Source organism: Neomonachus schauinslandi, chromosome 6 (genome assembly GCF_002201575.2).
Source record: "Neomonachus schauinslandi chromosome 6, ASM220157v2, whole genome shotgun sequence".
NCBI lineage: Eukaryota > Metazoa > Chordata > Mammalia > Carnivora > Phocidae > Neomonachus > Neomonachus schauinslandi.
The window spans coordinates 88,789,010-88,810,498 of NC_058408.1; the positions used below are offsets into that span (position 1 = coordinate 88,789,010).

Sequence of the window (21,489 nt, forward strand, 5' to 3'; positions counted from 1 at the left end):
AAAGTTTTACTAGCAACACAAAAGGTAAGAGGTTAAGCAATTTTTATCAGTACAAGTGGACTTGCAGCAAAATCACTTGTAAAACTTTTAATAAGTGGACATTGTAGGGCTCCACTCCTAATCTACTAAATCAGAATTTCTGGGAGAAGTGCCCTGTGACTTTTATGTACCCCCAAATTTGAGGACCACTGCTGTGTTAAATTGTTATTATGCTCCAATTATTTTGTAGGATTCAATGTGTTATCCTACAATTAAATTCCTTTGAAGATTAGCCTTGTGTTATCTACTATTTCTCATTCCCTATGGATATGATCAGAGTTTCTGAAAACTCTATAAACAGAAAGCGTAAGAAGATTAAATTCTAGGGGCACCTAGGTGGCTCAGTTGGTTAAGCATCTGACTATTGATTTCAGCTCAGATCATGATCTCAATGTTGTGAGATTAAGCCCCACATTGGGCTCCATGTTGAGCATGGATCCTGCTTAAGATTCTCTCTCCCTTTCCCTCTGCCCCTCCCCACCCTCAAAAAAAAAAAGATTAAATTTTAGATTCAAATTGGGCCACAAAGAATTAGCATTTTCTCCTTAGACTGAGTTTGTGGACAAGGGTGGAGTAGAAAAAACAAGAGCTGAGAAATTTTGTGTGTGTGTTCATGGCAAACACCATGACTGTGGTGCATCTGTTTCTTAATGACTGATACTAGTTTTCACTGATTCATGCATAGACTTCCACCCCTCTACCCATTCTAATGGATGGATGGTTGTGCTGGTCCTTTATTCTCTTTCTCTTTTTCTTTTTGCCTTGAATAGCTTAGTATTTGAGAAGACTGAACAAATGTTCCCAGAATTCCTGGTAAGATTATTACCAGAAATTTAATAAAAAGATAAAAAATATAGACAAAAATTAAGTGCAGTACAAAATTAAGAAAACATAGGTAAGGGGAAAAATGGGAGAGTTTGTATTTGCCCATTTTTTCAGAAACCCTAATAAATGGGCTATGCCCTAAATATAACAGAGCAGAAATGACAGGATGAGGAGATGAGGGCAGTTTATGTTCTTCCTACTGTGTCCCTTTCCAAAAATGGAAACTTGTTAATGGAGAAAGGTGGGAAGTATAGATATTGGCATCAGAGTGTGGTTTTTCTTTCATAATAATTCAGTATATTTTAAAATAGGAGAATATAAGGTCACCAGTTCAAACTGGGATATTCATTGAGAGTTTAACAAATATATAATGAATGGGCTTTATATTAAAGTCCTCTGAGTTTGAAACACAGAGAGTCAGGAGACACAGGTTCCAGTCTCAGCCATGTGACTTCAAGCTGGCCACTCATTTCCTTTGACCCTCAACTCTTTCTCTGTAAAAGCAAGCCAGATATTTCTTTTTTTTTTTTAATTTTATTATGTTATGTTAGTCACCATACAATACATCATTAGTTTTTGATGTGGTGATCCACGATCCATTGTTTTCATATAACACCCAGTGCTCCATGCAGTACGTGCCCTCCTTAATACCCATCACTGGGCTAACCCATCCCCCCACCCCCCTCCCCTCTAAAACCCTATTTGTTTCTCAGAGTCCATAGTCTCTCATGGTTCATCTCTCCCTCCGATTTCCGCCCCCTTCACTTTTCCCTTCCTTTTCCTAATGTCCTCCATGCTATTCCTTATGTTCCACAAATAAGTGAAACCATATGATAATTGACTTTCTCTGCTTGACTTATTTCACTTAGCATAATCTCCTCCAGTCCCATCCATGTTGATGTAAAAGTTGGGTGTTCATCTTTTCTGATGGCTGAGTAATATTCCATTGTATATATGGACCACATCTTCCTTATCCATTCATCTGTTGAAGGGCATCTCGGCTCTTTCCACAGTTTGGCTATTGTGGACATTGCTGCTATGAACATTGGGGTGCATATGACCCTTCTTTTCACTACATCTGTGTCTTGGGGCAAATACCCAGGAGTGCAATTGCTGGGTCATAGGGTAGCTCTATGTTTCATTTTTTGAGGAACCTCCACACTGTTTTCCAAAGTGGCTGTACCAACTTGCATTCCCACCAACAGTATAAGAGGGTTCTCCTTTGTCCACAACCTCTCCAACATTTGTTGTTTCTTTCCCTGTCCATTTTTGCCATTCTAACTGTGTAAGGTGGTATCTCAATGTGGTTTTGATTTGAATTTCCCTGATGGCTAATGATGATGAACATTTTTTCATGTGTCTGTTAGCCATTTGTATGTCTTCTTCAGAGAAGTGTCTTTTCATATCTTCTGCCCATTTTTTGACTTGATTATTTGTTTTTTGGGTGCTGAGTTTGAGAAGTTCTTTATAGATCTTGGATACCAGCCCTTTATCTGTAGTGTCATTTGCAAATATCTTCTCCCATTCTGTGGGTTGCCTCTTTGTTTTGTTGACTGTTTCCTTTGCTGTGCAGAAGCTTTTTATCTTGATGAAGTCCCAAAAGTTCATTTTTGCTCTTGTTTCACTAGCTTTTGGAGATGTATCTTGAAAGAAGTTGCTGTGGCTGATGTCAAAGAGGTTACTGCCTATGTTCTCCTCTAGGATTTTGATGGATTCCTGTCTCACATTGAGGTCTTCCATCCATTTTGAATTTATCTTTGTGTATGGTGTTAGAGAATGGTTGAGTTTCATTCTTTTGCATGTGGCTGTCCAATTTTCCCAGCACCATTTATTGAAGAGACTTTTTTCCATTGCATGTTTTTTCCTGCTTTGTCAAAGATTATTTGACCATAGAGTTGAGGGTCCATATCTGGGTTCTCTATTCTGTTCCATTGGTCTATATGTCTGTTTTTGTGCCAGTACCATGCTGTCTTAGTGATCACAGCTTTGTAATACAGTTTGAAATCAGGCAACATGATGCCCCCAGCTTTGTTTTTCTTTTTCAACATTTCCTTGGCAATTCAGGGTCTTTTCTGATTCCATACAAAATTTAAGATTGTTTGTTCCAGCACTTTGAAAAATGTCATTGGAATTTTGATCAGGATGGCATTGAAGGTATAGATTGCTCTGGGTAGCATAGACATTTTAACAATGTTTATTCTTCTGATCCATGAGCATGGAATATTTTTCCATCTTTTTGTGTCTTCTTCAATTGCTTTCATGAGTGTTCTGTAGTTCCTAGAGTATAGATCCTTTACCTCTTTGGTTAGGTTTATTCTGAGGTATCTTATGGTTTTTGGTGCTATTTTAAATGGAATCGTTTCTCTAATTTCTCTTTCTACAGATATTTCTGAGGTCCTTTCAGGCACTATGAGTCTGTGTCTGCATTTACAATTGTGCCACAGGAGAGTCTGAAATTTTTCTTTGTTGAATTAAAATTTAAGTGAGGTTATTATAAGTTTGTTTAAATTGATGAAAAATTACAGTTGTACAGAAAGATACTTAAAGCCAACATGACAGCCTTTGTCTTTAGATAATATATTCAGTTAATATGAGTCCAATTAAGGTCCCTAGTCAGCATCTGCCTGTTTCTGAGACAGTTATCAAGTTGGTTATTCTGCTGATAAAATAAAATGCTAATGTTTAAGTTGTAAAGTGGAGAGGAGAAAGTGTAAACATTTGCATCCTGATCATCCTGAGGTCATATCTTCTCTGCATACTTCATATTCCACTTATTTTTGAACAGCTTTATTGAGGTATAATTGATGTACAATAAACTGCACATTTTTAAAGTGTACCATCTTGTAAGTTTTGACATGACATATATCCACATGTCCAATATGATGTATGAATTCATCACCACAATAAAGATATTGAACATGTACACACTCTCAAAAGACACCTTGTGCCCCTTTGTCACCTCTCCTTTCCAACTCTACTCACAACACCCTCTTTCATTATGAAATGAAAATGTTAGCATGGCATATTATAATGTTAGCATGGCATATCTTTTTTAATACTTTTAACTTATTTGTGTCTTTATATTTGAAGTAGTAGGTTTTTGTAGGCATCATATACTTGGGTCTTAATTTTTTAATATGATAGGTAGTCTGCCTTTTAATTTGGTTATATAGATTTACACATCATATGAAAACTAATATGGCAAGATTTAAATCAACCTCCTATTTGATTTTTCTACATGATCTTTGTTCCCCTTTTCCTGACTTCTTTTGGATAATTTTTTTTTTAAATGCAGTTTTGTCTCCTTTGTTAGCTTATTAGCTGTAATTATTTCTTCTGTTATTAAATGTTGATCCCCTGTGTTTCCATTTACGTTGTTTTTGACAAGAAATCTGCTGTTGTCCTTACCTTTGTTCCTCTGTATATAATTTAACATTTTTCTCTGGCTGCTTATAAAATTTTCTCATTATCCCTAGTTTTGGGCAATGTGTACCTTGGTGTAGTATTCTTTGTATTTCTTATTCTTGAGTTTTTGAGCTTCCTGAAAGTTTACAGTTTTCATACAATTAAGAATTTTTGGCCACCATGTCTTCAACTATCTTTTTGGTCCTCACCTTCCTTAATGACATACATTAGGTCCCTTGAAATTGTACCACAGGGCGCCTGGATGGCTCCATCGTTAAGTGTCTGCCTTCGGCTCATGTCATGATCCCAGGGTCCTGGGATTGAGTCCTGCATCGGGCTCCCTACTCTGCGGGAAGCCTGCTTCTTCCTCTCCCACTCCCCCTGCATGTGTTCCCTCTCTCACTCTCTCTGTCAAATAAATAAATAAAATCTTAAAAAAAAATTAGGTGATATTCATATTAAAAATAAGAAATTGTACCACAGTTTACTGATTTTTATGTCCTTTTTTACTTTTTAGTATTTTTTTCTGTGTTTCATTTTCCTTTTCTGTTTCTTTTTTATTTAATTCCAGTGTAGTTAAAATACCATGTTATATTCATTTCAAGTGCACAATATAGTGATTCAACAATTCCATATATTACTTAGTGCTCATCAAGATAAGTATACTCTTAAACCCCTTCACCTATTCACCCATTCCCCCACCCCCATCACCTCTATTTACTATCTATTTGTTCTCTATAGTTAAGAATTTGTTTTATGGTTTGTCTCCTTCTTTTTATCCTTTATTCATTTGTTTTGTTTCTTTTTTGTTTTTTAAGAATTTATTTATTTGAGAGAGAGAGAGAATGAGAGACAGAGCATGAGAGGGAAGAGGGCAGAGGGCAGAGGGGGAAGAGGGCAGAGGGGGAAGAGGGCAGAGGGGGAAGCAGACCCCCCGCTGAGCAGGGAGCCCGATGTGGGACTCGATCCTGGGACTCCAGGATCATGACCTGAGCCAAAGGCAGTCGCTTAACCAACTGAGCCACCCAGGCGCCCACATTTGTTTTGTTTCTTAAATTCCACTTGTGAGTGAAATCATACGTCTTTCTCTGACTGGATTATTTCACCTAGAATTATAGTTCTAGACCCATCCATGTTGTTGCAAATGGCAAGATTTCATTCTTTTTTATGGATGAATAATATTCCATTGTATGTGTATGTCATATCTTCTCATCCATTCATCCATCAATGGACAGTTGGGCTGCTTCCATAATCTGGCTCCTGTAAATAATGCTGCAATAAACACAGGGGTGCATGTATCCCTTTGAATTAGTGTTTTTGTGTTCTCTGGGTAAAAACTCAGTAGTGTGATTATCAGATCATAGGGGAGTTCCACTTTTAACTTTTTGAGGAATTTCCATATTGTTTTCCAGGGTGGCTGCACCAGTTTAAATTCCCACCAGCACAAGGTTTCCTTTTTCTCCACATCCTCGCCAACACTGTTGTTCTTGTTTTTGATTTTACCATTCTGACTGGTGTGAGGTGATACCTCATTGTAGTTTTGATTTGCATTTCCCTGATGATGAGTGATGTTGAGCATCTTTTCATGTGTCTTTGGCCATCTGGATATATTCTTTGGAGAAATGTCTGTTCATGTCTTCTGCCCATTTTTAATGGGATTATTTATTTTTGGGGTGTTGAGTTGTACAAATTCTTTTTTTTTAAGATTTTAACTATTTATTTGAGAGAGAGAGCACAAGCTGTGGGGAGGCACAGAGGGAGAGGGAGAAGCAGACTCCCTGCTGAGTGGAGAGCCCGATGTGGGGCTTGATCCAAGGAACCTGAGATCATGACCTGAGCTGACGGCAGACACTTACCAGACTGAGCCACCCAGGTGCCCCAGTTGTACACATTCTTTATATATTTTGGATACTAACCCTTTATCTGATATGTCATTTGCAAATATCTTCTTCCATTCTATAGGTTGATTTTTCATTTTGTTGTTTGTTTCCTATGCTATGTAGAAGCTTTTTATTTTGATGTAGTCCCAATAGTTTATTTTTGCTTTTGTTTCCCTTGCTTCAGGAGACATATCTAGAAAGATATTGTTATGGCCAATGTCAGAGAAATTATTGCCTGTGCTTTCTCTAGGATTTTTCTGGTTTCAGGTCTCACATTTGGGTCTTTAATCCATTTTGAGTTTATTTTTGTGTGTGGCTGTAAAATAGAGGTCCAGTTTCATTGTTCTGCATATAGTTGTCCAGTTATCCCAACACTATTTGTTGAAGAAACTGTCTTTTTCCCATTGGATATTCTTTCCTGCTTTGTTGAAGACTGACCATATAATTGTTTATTGGACATTGTTGGACAATTGTTTATTTGGAAAATTGTTAGTTACTGGACATTCTATTCTGTTCTATTGATCTGTGTGTCTATTCTTGTGCTAGTTCTATACTGTTTTGATTACTACCGATTTGTAATATAACTTGAAGTCTGGAATTATGATACAACCAGTTTTATTTTTCTTTTTCAAGATTGCTTTGGCTATTCTGGGCCTTTGGTGGTTCCATACAAATTTTAGGATTGTTTTAGTTCTGTGAAAAATGCTGTTAGTGTTTTGATGGGGATTGCATTAGATCTGTAGATTGCTTTGTGTAGTATAGACATTTTTATATATATTTTTTCCAATCCATGAGCATGGAATGTCTTTCCATTTCTTTGTGTTGTCTTCTTTCATCAGTGTTTTATAGTTTTCAGAGTACTGGTCTTTCACTTCTTTGATTAAGTATATTCTTATGTATTTCATTCTTTTTAGTGCAATTGTAAATGGGATTATTTTCTAATTTCTCTTTCTGTTGCATCATTATTGATGTATAGAAATGCAACAGTTTTCTGTACATTGATTTTATATCCTGTGACCTTAGTGAACTCTTTAATCAGTTCTAGTAGTTTTTTGATGATGTGTTTTGGGTTTCTATATAGTATCATATCACCGGCAAATAGTGAAAGGTTTACTTCTTCCTTATTGATTTGGATGCCTTTTATTCTATTCTCTTGTCTGATTACTCTGGCTAGGACTTCCAGTGATATGTTGGATAAAATTGGTGAGAGTAGACATCCTTGTCCTGTTCCTGACCTTAGGGGAAAAGCTTTTGACTCTTTCCTACTGAGTATGATGTTCGCCATGGGTTTTTCATATAAAGTCTTCATTATGTTGAGGTATGTTCTCTCTAAGCCTACTTTGTTGAGGGTTTTTTTTTTTTTATGTTATGTTAATCACCATACATTACATCATTAGTTTTTGATGTAGTGTTCCATGATTCATTGTTTGCGTATAACACCCAGTCCATGCAGAACATGCCCTCTTTAATACTCATCACCAGGCTAACCCATCCTCCCACCCCCCTCCCCTCTAGAACCCTCAGTTTGTTTTTTAGAGTCCATCCTCTCACATGGTTCATCTCCCCCTCCGATTTCCCCTCCTTCATTCTTCCCCTCCTGCTTTCTTCTTCTTCTTTTTTTTTAACAAGTAATGTATTATTTGTTTCTGAGGTACAGATCTGTGATTCAATAGTCTTGCACAATTCACAGTGCTCACCATAGCACATACCGTCCCCAGTGTCTATCACCCAGCCGCTCCATCCCTCTCACCCCCCACCACTCCCCCAACCCTCAGTTTGTTTCCTGAGATTAAGATTCCTCATATCAGTGACGTCATATGATACATGTCTTTCTCTGATGGACTTATTTCGCTCAGCATAATACCCTCCAGTTCCATCCACGTTGTTGCAAATGGCAAGATTTCATTCTTTTTGATGGCTGCATAATATTCCATTGTATATATATACCACATCTTCTTTATCCATTCATCTGTCGATGGACATCTTGGCTCTTTCCACAGTTTGGCCATTGTGGACATTGCTACTATAAACATCGGGGTACACATACCCCTTCGGATCCCTATTTTTGTATCTTTGGGGTAAATACCCAGTAGTGCAATTGCTGGATTGTATGGTAGCTCTATTTTCAACTTTTTGAGGAACCTCCATACTGTTTCCCATGGTGCCTGCTCCAGCTTGCATTCCCACCAACAGTGTAAGAGGGTTCCCCTTTCCTTGTTGAGGGTTTTTATCATGAATGGATGTTGTACTCTGTCAAATGCTTTTTCTGCATCTATTGAAATGATCATATGGCTTTTATCCTTTCTTTTATTGATGTGATGTATCATGTTGATTGATTTGCAAATATTGCACCACCCTTGCATCCCAGGAATAAATCCCACTTGATCAGAGTGAATGATATTTTAAATGTACTGTTGGATTTAGTTTGCTAATATTTTGTTGAGGATTTTTGCATATATGTTCATCAGAGATCATAGCCTGTTGTTCTCTTTTTTTGTGGTGTCTTTATGTTTTTTTGGTATCAGGGTGATATTGGCCTCAGAATGAATTTGTACATTTTCCGTCCTCTTCTTCTTTTGGAATAGTTTGAGAAGAATAAGTATTAGGAATTCTTTATATGTTTACTAGAATTCAACTGTGAAGCCATCTGTCCTGGACTTTTGTTTGTTGGGAGTATTTTGATTACTGATTCAATTTCATTGCTGGTAATCAGTCTGTTCAAGTTTTTTATTTCTTACTGTTTCAGTTTTGGTTATTTATATGTTTCTAAGAATTTATACATTTTTTCTAAGTTGTCCAATTTGTTGGCATATAATTTTTCATATTCTATTACAATCCTTTGTATTTCTGTGGTGTCAGTTGTTATTTCTCTTCTTTCATTTCTGATTTTGTTTATTTGAGTGCTTTCTCTCTCTCTCTGTCTCTTTCTGTCTGTCTCTCTATTTGATGAGTCTGCCTAGAGGTTTATCAATCTTGTTGATCTTGTCAAAGAACATATCTGGGGTTTCACTGATCTGTTCAATTGTTTTTTAAATCTCGTTATCATTTATTTCTGCTCTAATCTTTATTATTTCCAACCTTCTGCTGGATTTGAGTTTTGTTTGTTCTTCTTTTTCTAGCTCCTTAGGTGTAAGGTTAGTTTGTTTATGTGAGATTTTTCTTGCTTCTTGAGGTAGGCCTCTATTGATACAAACTTCTCTCTGAAAACTGCCTTTGCCAAATCCCAAAGATTTTGAGCCATTGTGTTTTCATTTTGTCTCTGTGTATTTTTTTATTTCCTCTTTGATTTCTTGTTTGTCCCATTCATTATTTAGTGGCATATTATTTAACCTCCATGTATTTGTGTTCTTTCCACATTTTTTCTGTGGTTGACTTCTAGTTTCATTGTGCTGTGATCAGAAAAGATACATGGTGTAACTTTGATCATTTTGAAATTGTTGAGACTTGTTTTGTGATCTATTCTGGCGAATACTCCATATGCACTTGAAAAGTTGTATATTCTCTGTTTTAAGATGGAGTGTTCTGAATATATCTATTAAATCCATCTGGTCCAGTGTGTCATTCAAACCACTGTTTCCTTGTTTATTTATTTATTCAGCACTTTGAATACATCACGCCCTCCCTTCTGACCTGCAAAGTTTCTATAGAAAAAAGTTTCTGTAGCTGGCTTTATAGGGTTTCCCTTGTATATAACTGTTTTCTTTTCTCTTGCTGCTTTTAAATTGTCTCTTTATCATGGCTTTTTGCCATTTTAATTACTATATCCCTTGATGTGGACCTCCTTAAGTTGATTTTACTGGGGGAATCTCTGTGCCTCCTAGATCTAGATATCTGTTTCCTTCCCCCAGATTAGGGAAGTTTTCAGCTATTATTTCTTCAAATAAGTTTTCTATCCCCTTTTCTCTCTTTCCATCTTCTGTAATCCCTATAATGAGAATGTTATTATTACACTTGATGGAGTCACTGAGTTCCCTAAGTTTACTCTCATTTTCGATAATTCTTTTTCTCTAACCTGCTCAGATTGATTACTTTCCATTACTCTGTCCTCTAGGTCAGTGATTTGTTCTGCTTCTTCTAGCCTGCCATTTATTCCACCTAGTGTATTTTTAAATTTCATTTATTGTGTTCTTCATCTCTGACTGGTTCTTTTTTCTCTCTGTGTTAAGGGTCTCACTGATGTGCTCACTCTTTTCTCAAGTCTAGTGGGTATTTTTACGATCATTACCTCAAATTTTCTATGAAGCATATTACTTATCTCCATTTTGCTTAGGTCTCTTGCTGTGATTTTTGTCCTGTTCTTTCATTTGAGACATATTCCTCTGTCTCCTCATTTTGTCTAACTCTCTGTGTCTGCTTCTGTGGTCAGGAAAGTCAACTATGCCTCTTGCTCTTGAAAGTCTGGTTGGGATGCATGCTTTTAACAAGGTGGCACTGATTCTCTTCCATAGGGGACAGAGACTAGGGTTGGCCTGGGCCACTCTGCAAAGCATGTGTGGGTGGGGCATGCAGTTTTAACAAGGTGCTTGTGTTTTCTGCAGAAGGTGACCAGCCAGCACTGAGACCAAGGCCCTACAAAGCATGGAGTCAGGAGATGAGGTATTTGCAAGGTTTGGCAAGTTTTGTACTGGTCTTCTGGGGGAGGGGACCTGAAGCACTGGGACCAAGGCATGCCCAGCTGGAGGCAGCAGGGCATAGTGTAAGCAAGTTAGGTAGTGAATGCTGGCACCAGTGCTGGTGCCCACAAGTCTCTGTATTTATCTTGGGGGGTGAGGGAGGGAAATGACACCTGCCAGCTCCTTTGTGTCTGGAGAAGTCTTTCAGCAAACTCTGAGATTAGTAAGTAATTTTCCCTCCTGTATGCCCCAGGCATTTTTCAAACAATTGCTTCTATGCTGTATCTCTCCAGGCTGTTTGTTGTGCTGTGTCTTTAAGTGCAGGGACTCAATTTCTTATTGTCTTCCTGGTTCTCCCAGAGCCAAGCCCCCTGATTTTTAAAGTTCTAGGCTTTGAGTCTTGCTGGATAAGAACTCGTTAAATTCAGCCCCTCTGGTTTTCAAAGCCAAATGCTATGGGGATTCATTTTCCCTGTGCAGGCTTCCCTGTGTGATAGTCTGTTTCTCTCCCTTTCCACAACTGCAGCTCCCTCTGTTCAGTGGCCAGACCCACAGGATTTAACTTCCCACCATATCTCTTCTCTTCCTACCCTCTTTGAGGTGGCCTCTTCTCTATATTTTGTTCTGGAGTTTGTTCTGCCAGTCTTCAGGTCATGTTTTGGGTTATTTACACTGCTGTGAGTATTATCTAGTTGTATGCCATAAGATGAGGTAAGCTTATGGTCCTTCTACTCTGCCGTCTTCTCTGGAAGTCTCTCTGTTTCATTTCGGATAGTATCAATTGGTGTTTTCATGTTCACTAAATTTTGACAATATTTCATCTGCCATTAATCCCATTAATATATTTTTCATCCAGGTTTTATTTCCAGGATTTATTTTTTGATTTTTGTCTCTGAAGTTTATACAGGTCTTTTTAAAAATATCTTTATCTTTATATTTAGCATGTTCAATTTCTCCTTTAGTTTTTTAACATAAAAATACAGTATAATTTTCCAATGTTTTTGTCAGCTAATTTTAACATCTCTGTCAGTTCTGGTCAGTTTTGGCTGATCGGTTTTTCTCCTCATTATAGGTTGTATTTTCCTGATTGCTTGCATGCCTGGCATTTTTGTTTGTTTTTGTTTTTAAAATTTCTTTTATTATTATTTTTTTAATTTAATTTAATTTTATTATGTTATGCCACCATACAGTACATCATTAGTTTTTGATGTAGTGTTCCATGATTCATTGTTTTCATATAGCACCCAGTGCTCCATGCAATATGTGCCTCCTTAATACCCATCACCTGGCTAACTTTTCTCTCCACCCCCTTCCCCCCAAAACCCCCAGTTTGTTTCTTGGAGTCCATAGTCTCTCATGGTTCATCTCCCCCTCCGATTCCCCCCCTTCATTTTTCCCTTCCTTCTCCTAATGTCCTCCATGCTATTCTTTATGTTTCACAAATAAGTGAAACCATATGATAATTGACTTTCTCTGCTTGACTTATTTCACTTAGCATAATCTCCTCCAGTCCCATCCATATTTGTTGTAAAAGTGGGGTATTCATCCTTTCTGATGGCTGAGCAATATTCTGTTGTATATATAGACCACATCTTTATCCATTCGTCTGCTGAAGGGCATCTCTACTCTTTCCACAGTTTGGCTATTGCAGACATTGCTGCTATGAACATTGGGGGTTCATCCCAATGTTCATAGCCTGGCAATTTTTGATTAGATGCAAGATATTGTGTGTTTTACCTTGTTGAGTGCTGGATAGTTTTGTATTTCTGTAACTATTCTTGGGTTTTGTTCTGGGACATAGTTAAATTATTTGGAAATAGTTTGATTCTTTCTGCCATTGTTTTTAATATTTATTAGGCAACACCTGAACAGTATTTTGTCTACATCTAATTATTCTCCACTACTGAGGCAAGACTTTTCTGAGTACTCTACCCAATGGTTCATGAATTATGAGGTTTTTTCTCTGACAGGAAACTGGTCTAGTCCTATACCATACTTGAACCCAGTAGTCCTGGCCCCATGTGGGATCTGAGTGCTGTTGTCTCTTATCTTCTTTCCCTAGCCACAGGTAGTTTCTGTACATGTATGCCCTGATGATAACTGAATACTTGAGGAGGACCAAGAATATATCTTTTACAAGCATGCCAATATCATTATTTTTGCATAGTATTCTCAATGCAAAATATAAGAAGGAAAATGTCATCCCAGTTATAAAACTCTGTATAGTTTTAGAGCATGTGACTATTTGGCCTAACTTGGCTGTGCTGATCCATTTACTGTGCATTGAGTAACTTGCATCTAAGGGCACTGTAGACAGTAATGAGGTTTTGAATGCCTCCACATGAGACCCATGTCTCATCTTTGCAGGATGACGCAAGTGATCATTACTGCTGATGAATTTTAAATAGAACAATCATTCTGATTGCTCTGCTTAAGTCTGACTCAGTAAGCCAGCTAAAGCATTTCCCCCATCATACAGAATCCTCAACAAATCTCAAGATTTTACCAGACATTTTCGTGTGAAAATTTGAAAAATGCCCAGGCTTCACATATAACTATGAGGCCAGTGTGAGTCCTTTATATTTTGCTACAGTCTATGGACATGAAATAGAAAGAGAAAATAATAGAGAATAAAGTTAGAGAGATTAAAATCAAACCTCAATAGTTGGCTCTTATGCTAATTCTCTCTTTTATATTTTACTCTCATTTCCCTTCCTTTTTGTGAATTCTCTTTTTAGCTTTTAAAAATTATTTATGATTCTTCAAATTCTTTAAGAAAGGAACAAGCAATAATACATTCAGTACATGTCAACAGCCTTCTAATAGATTACAGTAGGTGGGTGACCTACTTGAAGGGCAGATACTTCACACCTTCAGCAAGTAAAGAATCAATCATAGCCTGATGTGATGCAAAAATTGAAAAGACCTTAGTGATTTTGTGGTCCAGGGATAGGAAGATTCTGGCATGAGGGCCTTCATTCTTCTATACCATGCTTATGGCTAATTTATCGCAAAACACTCTCCCAATGCATCAAGATTCATCTCAGTTGACTCAAGTCAGTACCCTAGGCAGCCACTACCAATCACTCAAAGTAGGACTGTAAAATCAATCCTATTTGCAATTCAGAAGCTGTTCCATTATTTTAATTTTATAGATATGGGAACTGAGACTTCCAATCAGCTGTAGAGCTCAGATTGGGACCAGATCCTGAACTCTGAGCACAGTCATTCCGGAATGTCTCCATAGTCCCACAAGGCCAATACTTTGTGTGTGTGTGTGTGAACATACAGTGACAAAGCAGATGTATAGACACACGATGACAGACAAAAATTAAAAGATTTTCATCCTTTTTTGCTTATTGCCAGGCTGAACCTACATATGAAATGAACATTTTACCAAAAGAACAGAAATATTTAGAAACTCACCCTGTTTGTCAAGCAACACACACAAAAAGGGTAGTGTGAGGTTTTTGTTTGTTCACTTTGTTTTTGTTTTTTTTTTCTGTTTTTATCTATCCAGCTTTATACAGAACCAGAGAAGAAGAATATCCACAGAAAGGTATTTCAAGGTCATTGACAGTCTCCACTAACTCACATTTTCAGTTCCTGATACGTGAAGTTCCTTTAGTAGATATATAGTTTGAGTACCCGATGAATTATTATGCTGAAAAATAAATTCCTGTGGAGAGAAGGATATTATTGATTAGAGTGTCAGCAAATATCAACAGATTATTTTCTAAGGCAAGTTCGTGATAAAGAGGGAGGAAAAGTACATACCAAGAGAGAAAATGTGGAAAAAGGAGGCTGGGATATAATTGGGATTTAAAATACATAAATTATGCATGAGGAGATAACATTTATGATACTGATTTCCTCATTTATTGACCATGATCTTTCTATTTACTTGAGTCTTCTGATGTTCTGCAATAATATTTTATAATATTTTCCATAATGGTCTTGCACATCTTGTTAGATTTATTCGTAGGTATGTCAAGCTTTTGTTGTGGTTTCAATTATGATTGTATTTATTATTATTACATTTTTGTAGTTGTCTTAAGTGATGTATAAGAATTAAACTAATTCTTCCATCTTGAGCTCATTGATGGCAACTTTGATGAACTCTTATTATTTGTGTTTGTAAATTCACTTGGAATTTTTATGCTATTTCTTTTTTCTTAGCTAGCTATGACAGTAAAGTACAACATTGTAAATATGCAGTAATCACTGGGTGTTATATGTAAGTGATGAACCACTAAATTCTACTCCTGAAGCCAAAAAAGAAAGAAAGAAAAAAAGATAGAGAAAAGAAAGAAATGCAGTAATAATTGGCATTCTTTTAAAAAATGTTTTAAGTTTTTATTTAAATTTATTTTTAAGTTTTTATTTAAATTTGAGCTAGTTAACATAAGTGTAATATTAGTTTCAGGTGTACAATTTAGTGATTTGATACTTACATACAACACCCGATGCTCATCACAACAAGTGCCGTCCTTAATCCCCATCACCTATTTCACCCATCCCCCCACCAACCTCCCCTCTGGTAACGTTCAGTTTGTTCTCTATAGTTAAGAGTCTGTTTCTTGAATTGCTTCTCTTTTTCCCCCATGATCATTTGTTTTGTTTCTTAAATTCCATTTATGCATGAAATCATATGGTATTTGTCTTTCTCTGACTGACTTATTTTGCTTAGCATAATACTCTCTAGCTCCATCCACGTTATTACCAATGGCAAGATTTCATTCATTTTTATGGCTGAGTAATATTCCATACCACATCTTCTTTATGTATTCATCAGTTGATGGACATTTGGGTTCTTTCCATAACTTAGCTATTGTAGATAATGCTGCTATAAATATTGGGGTTCATGTATCCCTTTGAATTAGAATTTTTGTATTCTCTGGGTAAATGCCTATTAGTGCAATTGTTAGATCATAAGGTAGTTCTATTTGTAACTTTTTTAAAAAAAGATTTTACTTATTTATTTGACAGAGAGATAGAGAGAGAGCACAGGTAGCAGAGCGGCAGGCAGAGGGAGAGGGAGAAGCAGGTCTCTGCTGAGCAGAGAGCCCAACTTGGGGCTCAATCCCAGGACCCTGGGATCATGACCTGAGCCGAAGGCAGATGCTTAACCAACTGAGCCACCCAGGCACCCTATTTGTAACTTTTTGAGGAACCTCCATACTGTACTGCTTTCCAGGGTGGCTGTACCAGTTTGCATTCCCACCAGCAGTGTAAGAGGGGTTCCTTTTCTCCACATCCTTGCCAACACTTGTTGTTTCTTGTGTTGCTGATTTTAGCCATTCTGACAGGTGTGAGGTGATATCTTATTGTAGTTTTCATTTGCATTTCCCTGATGATGAGTTATGTTCAGCATCTTTTTATGCATGTTGGCCATTTGTATGTCTTCTTTGGAAAAATGTCTGTACATACCTTCTGCACATTTTTTAATTGGATTGTTTTTTGGGTATTGAGTTGTATAAGTTCTTTATAGATTTTGGATACTAACCCTTTATCAGATATGTCATTTGCAAATACCTTCTCCCATTCCATAGGTTGCCTTTTAGTTTTGTTGATTGTTTCCTTGGCTGTGAAGAAGGTTTTTATTTTAATGAAGTCCCAATAGTTTATTTTTGCTTTTGTTTCCCTTGTCTCTGGCAACATGTCTAGTAAGAAGTTGCTACTGCCAATGTCAAAGAAGTTACTGCCAGTGTTCTCTAAGATTTTAATGGTTTCTTGTCTTACATTTAGGTCTTTAATCCATTTTGAATTTATTTTTGTGTATAGTGTAAGAAAGTGGTCTAGTTTCATTCTTTTGCATGTTGCTGTCCAGTTTTCCCAAGGCCATTTGTTGAAAAGACTGTCTTTTTTCCATTGAATATTCTTTCCTGCTTTGTCAAAGATTAATTGGCCATATAGTTGTGGGTTTGGCATTCTTATTCTGTTCTTGACTTTAAAGAAAATGCTAAGCAACCTTAATCAGATTAAGAAAATTCCCTTCAAATCCCAATTTTTTTCCAAAAGATTTTTTTAAATCAATATACTAAACATTTTGGAGGTAAAATATTAATAAGTTAATATTGATGAAGTAGGCACTATTATTATCTACATTTTACAGATGAGAAAATTGAGGCAAGTAACTTGTCCAAGATCACACAGCTAATAAGTGGTAGAGCTGGGATTTGAACATAGGAAGTCTGTCTTTACAGTACATGTTCTTAACTGTGACACTGACTGACTCTCAAGCTCTCTAGAAAGGTCATCCAACTTCCTTGACATTATTTCCTAGTATTTTATTTCTACCTTATTTTAATTTTGTCCCCCAATTTTCATTTTTACCCGAAGTTCCAGACTAATGAAAAGATTCTTGCCACTTCCAGACTCAATTTTACAGAGGGTTCAACCCTTGAGGCATCCTAGCTTTGAGATTTGTGCAAGAATCTGTTCCAGGGTACACTTCTGGTCCTTGCCTCGGTACTAATATCCAACTTCCTGGCCATCAGGATTATATTTTAGAACAGTACCTATTGGTCAGTTGTCATGACATTAGTTCATGTGCTTACTATCCTGTTTTCTTGTTTCCTTTTATTTTTAACATCTAATATTTTTCTTTTTGATTGCATTTCACTATAATTTTTTGTGATATTTTTATCCAGCATTTCTGTGTTTGGAACCATGGAGGTGGGAAGGAAAGGGGGGGGGTTCCTCAGTGTCATCTCAGTTCCAATGTTGGTGGAATTTCCACCTCTTGTTAGGTCCCTCTAAAGTTCTTCTTAGTATTTCTGTGTCTCTGTCTCCAGTCAATTTGTTAGCCTGGTTCAGTCACTCTAAATTTCTTAATAATGCACAGCTTTGCAGTTTGTGAACCTAGAGAGGCAAGGCTCTCTCCTCTGTGTGACACTTAGGTGCTGGTAGAGGAATAAAAACAGTTACTTGGGCCTAAAGATGACTCTTTCTGTATCCTCCCCATTGAGGTAGGTTTCAGTCACTACTTTGTATTCTGCCCCACTGCTCCTTTCCTACCCTCAGGCCCTGTTGCTGAATCTCATGGAACCAGATTTTTCTAATCTGATAATGAATTTGATTTCAGTGGCTCTGTCATCTCTTCCAACTCCACTTGTGCTGGCATTCATCCTTCCCTCCAGTCAGCACCCCTTCCAACCTTCAGAAGATTCAGTAGACACAAGTAGGTGCTTGAACAGGGAGAAGGGTGTGGTGAAGAGGGGTGCCACCTCACTTTACATTGTGGACTTACCTAGTCATCTCTGGCCCACCAAGCCCCACTGCTGGTACTAAAAAGAAAACAAATCAAACATGTGATATGAATTTTGTTTTAAAAGAATAAATTAAAACTTTTGTTTCAATTAGCAATAATCACGCCTTGGATAAACCTCAGAGGCCACGATACTGCCCCTGAGCAAAGCTAAAATAGAGCTTTTTTTTTTTTTTGGCAGTAATGAGATTTCTCACCAGTTCTCCATTCATGAAAAAGAAGTAGGATGACTATAGAAGACCTTACTTTGGGTCCCATCTTTTCAAGGCACTAAATCAGCATTTCAAGATAGAATGTTAAGTCTAGATAAGGTGTGAATATCTGTAATTAAGGAGTTAATCTGGGTGGGGGCCACTTCTTCCTGCTTGGTAAAGACAAACATTTTCAACATTTATTTATTTGTTTATAATTTGCATACATTAAAATTCATCTATTTTTGAGGAGTATACAGTATTATGAGTTTTAACATATGCCTAGGTTCATGTAACCATGATCACAATCAGAACAGACAGTTCCATCCCTCCCCAAATTCCCTGTGCTGCCTCCCATGTCTAACTCCCAGAAGCCACTGATTTGATTTCTATTATTTTACCTTTTCCAGAAAAACAATTATATTGTATGTCATTTTTTTGAGATAGCTTGTTTCACTTAGCAGAATGCATCTGAAATTCATTCATGTTGTTTGTTCCTGTTTAATGCTGAATAATATTCCATTGTATGAATTTATTGTAGTTTGTTTAGCCATTTACCTGTTAAAGGAGGTTTGAGTTGTTTCCAATTTGGGGCAATTATAAATAATTCTGCTTAAATATTTTTGTACATGTTTTCATGTAAATATAAGTGTTCATTTTTCTAGGGTAAATACCAAGGAGTAGGACTGCTGCACTGTATGGAAAGTATATGTTTAAACACAACTATTCAAAATCTTTGGGATGCAGCAAAGGCAGTCCTAAGAGGAAAGTATATAGCAATACAAGCCTTTCTCAAGAAACAAGAAAGGTCTCAAATACACAACCTAACCCTACACCTAAATAAGCTGGAGAAAGAACAGCAAATAAAGCCTAAACCCAGCAGGAGAAGAGAAATCATAAAGATCAGAGCAGAAATCAATGAAATAGAAACCAAAAGAACAGTAGAACAGATCAACGAAACTAGGAGCTGGTTCTTTGAAAGAATTAACAAGATTGATAAACCCCTGGCCAGACTTATCAAAAAGAAAAGAGAAATGACCCAAATCAACAAAATCATGAATGAAAGAGGAGAGATCACAACCAACACCAAAGAAATACAAACAATTATAAGAACATATTATGAGCAACTCTATGCCAACAAATTAGATAACCTGGAAGAAATGGATGCATTCCTAGAGATGTACCAACTACCAAAACTGAACCAGGAAGAAATAGAAAACCTGAACAGACCTATAACCACTAAGGAAATTGAAGCAGTCATCAAAAATCTCCCAACAAACAAAAGCTCAGGGCCAGATGGTTTCCCAGGGGAATTCTACCAAACATTTAAAGAAGAATTAATACCTATTCTTCTGAAACTCTTCCAAAAAATAAAAATGGAAGGAAAACTTTCAAACTCATTTTATGAGGCTACCATTACCTTGATGCCAAAACCAAAGACCCCATCAAAAAGGAGAATTACAGAACAATATCCCTGATGAACATGGATGCAAAAATTCTCACCAAGGGGCGCCTGAGTGGCTCAGTTGGTTAAGCGTCTGCCTTTGGCTCAGGTCATGATCCCAGGGTCCTGGGATCAAGCCCCGCATCGGGCTCCCTGCTCTGTGGGAAGCCTGCTTCTCCCTCTCTCGCTTCCCCACTTGTGTTCCCTCTCTTGCTGTGTCTCTCTGTCGAATGAATAAATAAAAAATCTTTAAAAAAAAAACTCTCACCAAAATACTAGCCAATAGGATCCAACAGTACATTAAAAGGATTATTCACCACGACCAAGTGGGAATCATCCCTGGGCTGCAAGGTTGGTTCAACATCCGCAAATCAATCAACGTGATACAATACATTAACAAAAGAAAGAACAAGAACCATATGATCCTCTCAATAGATGCAGAAAAAGCATTTGACAAAGTACAGCATCCTTTCTTGATCAAAACTCCTATAGGCATAGAGGGTACATACCTCAATATCATAAAAGCCATCTATGAAAAACCTACAGCGAATATCATTCTCAATGGGGAAAAACTGAGAGCTTTCCCCCTAAGGTCAGGAACACGGCAGGGATGTCCACTATCACCACTGCTATTCAACATAGTATTAGAAGTCCTAGCCATAACAATCAGACAACAAAAAGAAATCAAAGGCATCCGAATCGGCAAAGAAGAAGTCAAACTCTCACTCTTTGCAGATGATATGATACTTTATGTGGAAAACCCCAAAGACTCCACCCCAAAACTGCTAGAACTCATACAGGAATTCAGTAAAGTGGCAGGATATAAAATCCATGCACAGAAATCAGTGGCATTCCTATACACCAACAACAAGACAGAAGAAAGAGAAATTAAGGAGTTGATCCCATTTACAATTGCACCCAAAACCGTAAGATACCTACAAATAAATCTAACCAAAGAGGCAAAGAATCTGTACTCAGAAAGCTATAAAATACTCATGAAAGAAATTGAGGAAGACACAAAGAAATGGAAAAACGTTCCACGCTCATGGATTGGAAGAACAAGTATTGTGAAGATGTCAATGCTACCTAGAGCAATCTACACATTCAATGCAATCCCCATCAGAATACCATCCACTTTTTTCAAAGAAATGGAACAAATCATCCTAAAATTTGTAGGGAACCAGAAAAGACCCCAAATAGCCAGAGGAATGTTGAAAAAGAAAAGCAAAGCTGGTGGCATCACAATTCCGGACTTCCAGCTCTATTACAAAGCTGTCATCATCAAGACAGTATGGTACTGGCACAAAAACAGACACATAGATCAATGGAACAGAATGGAGAGCCCAGAAATGGACCCTCCACTCTATGGTCAACTAATCTTTGACAAAGCAGGAAAGAATGTCCAATGGAAAAAAGACAGTCTCTTCAACAAATGGTGTTGGGAAAATTGGACAGCCACATGCAGAAGAATGAAACTGGACCATTTCCTTACACTGCACACAAAAATAGACTCCAAATGGTTGAAAGACCTCAATGTGAGACAGGAGTCCATCAAAATCCTAAAGGAGAACACAGGCAGTAACCTCTTCGACCTCAGCCACAGCAACTTCTTCCTAGAAACATCACCAAAGGCAAGGGAAGCAAGGGCAAGAATGAACTATTGGGACTTCATCAAGATAAAAAGCTTTTGCAAAGCAAAGGAGACAGTCAACAAAACCAAAAGACAACTGACAGAATGGGAGAAGATATTTGCAAATGACATATCAGATAAAGGGCTAGTATCCAAAATCTATAAAGAACTCATCAAACTCAACACCCAAAG

The 21,489-nt window shown here is 37.2% G+C and overlaps 1 non-coding gene across 1 annotated transcript; it reads right to left on the reverse strand.

Moving 5' to 3' along the window:
* Positions 1–18,038: 18,038 nt before the first annotated feature.
* LOC123325123 lies at positions 18,039–18,184 on the reverse strand. The gene has a single exon (XR_006540241.1). It is a non-coding gene; the product is annotated as a U4 spliceosomal RNA (small nuclear RNA).
* Between the last annotated feature and the right edge of the window lie 3,305 nt (positions 18,185–21,489).